The 1,434-nt window shown below is 32.7% G+C and overlaps 1 long non-coding RNA gene across 1 annotated transcript in view; it reads left to right on the top strand.

Moving 5' to 3' along the window:
- LOC111087539 overlaps positions 1 to 1,096 on the top strand; it is a 2,059-nt gene extending 963 nt beyond the window's left edge. Inside the window, exons 2-3 of the long non-coding RNA XR_002612217.1 lie at positions 183 to 252; positions 1,057 to 1,096. This is a non-coding gene — a long non-coding RNA (uncharacterized LOC111087539). The remainder of the gene's footprint in view (positions 1 to 182; positions 253 to 1,056) is intronic.
- Positions 1,097 to 1,434: the final 338 nt, after the last annotated feature.

Below are 1,434 nucleotides of genomic sequence, written 5' to 3'. Positions count from 1 at the left end.
TACCAGTAAACTACACACAAGTGCAGTTTGTTATATAAAGATTGTATTCCATATATATGTGTGTGTGAAAGAGGTAAAAACTGTACAAGATTCAACTTTTTTTTATTGACGTTTGTTTCAAAACATGAAAAAATAGACCAAACTTGTTTTTATTGGAGCTCTTTTTTTATATTCCTTTCCAGAGAGACAAACTATGAGAAGACTTATTCTTCCACGAAATTAGCTGAATCAGAGAAAGATGACATACACGCAGTAAGTTTGAGGAAGCAAAATTTACTGGACATGAATATCCGCTATGTGTTTACATACGTGTACACGTGTATATCCGCCAGTTGTTCATATACATATATACACATGAATATCCGCTAGGTGCTTATTTATATATACAAACACATGAATATCCATTAGGTGCTTATATATATATAAACTAGCTGAAGTACCCTGAAGTTATGTAAATTCATGATTAATGAAAGGTTATCTTAGGACATGAAAAGGTATTTCCGTATATATGTAATTGTAAAAAAACGCCCATAAAAACCGCAAAACACAAAATATGAAACCACTAGTTTACATGTATCTCTGCACGGACCCAACAAACCCCCACACCAATTCTGGTGAAAACCCATCCACACCCTAACAAGTAGTTACATGGACGGACAACAGACAGTACTATTATATTTATATAGATACACACACATATATATATAATGTTGATTGGATCTTCGATCTCCGTTAAACTATTTCGTTGAGATTAAAATAAGTGGTGTCAAGCATTATGAAAAGTAAAAAGTTAAATAAACCGTAGTTGTCCATCTTCGTTTTATTGGAAGTCACTTGGTATTTCAGTGTATGGTCATTAGGGGTCAGACCCCCCAATTATCGGCGAGTGTTATTGCTTTTTTACGGGCAGGTGAAAGATGCTTATACGACCGTCTACGCAGTTAAATAGATCATAAAATTGTCTTTATATATGTATTCCCATTTAGTTTATCTTGAAAGACAGACTCTTTATTTCGGTGATTCAATTACATGTTTTTTTATTTATTCGTTTACTAGATGCTTCATGAAAATAGGCCCGAAAAAGGAAAACTTTCAAAGAAGTAAGTGTTTTGTCATTTTTTTGCGTTATTTGTTATATTAATCAACTTGGGTCGTTGAATGGGATTAGTTCTACTACAGATCAATAATTAATTGTTAAAATTAAACTAGTGCTCTGTCGCTTGAGTTTCGTTTGTTGCTTATTTTCACTTTCACCATGCATCAGAGTGATCAAAACATAATTTACGCCATTTGTTAGATCATCATCAGGATGCATAAACCACATGTTACGTCTCTATCTATAACATTTAAAGTCGTCATCTGGGTGATTAAAACATATGTTTATGTTTTTAGTTATAATAATTAAAGTCATCATCTGAGTGACTAAAGAGTGTG

This window comes from Limulus polyphemus, unplaced genomic scaffold, assembly GCF_000517525.1.
Source record: "Limulus polyphemus unplaced genomic scaffold, Limulus_polyphemus-2.1.2 Scaffold2272, whole genome shotgun sequence".
NCBI lineage: Eukaryota > Metazoa > Arthropoda > Merostomata > Xiphosura > Limulidae > Limulus > Limulus polyphemus.
Note: the sequence above shows the minus strand (reverse complement) of the source record. Positions and strands in the feature narration are given on the sequence as shown.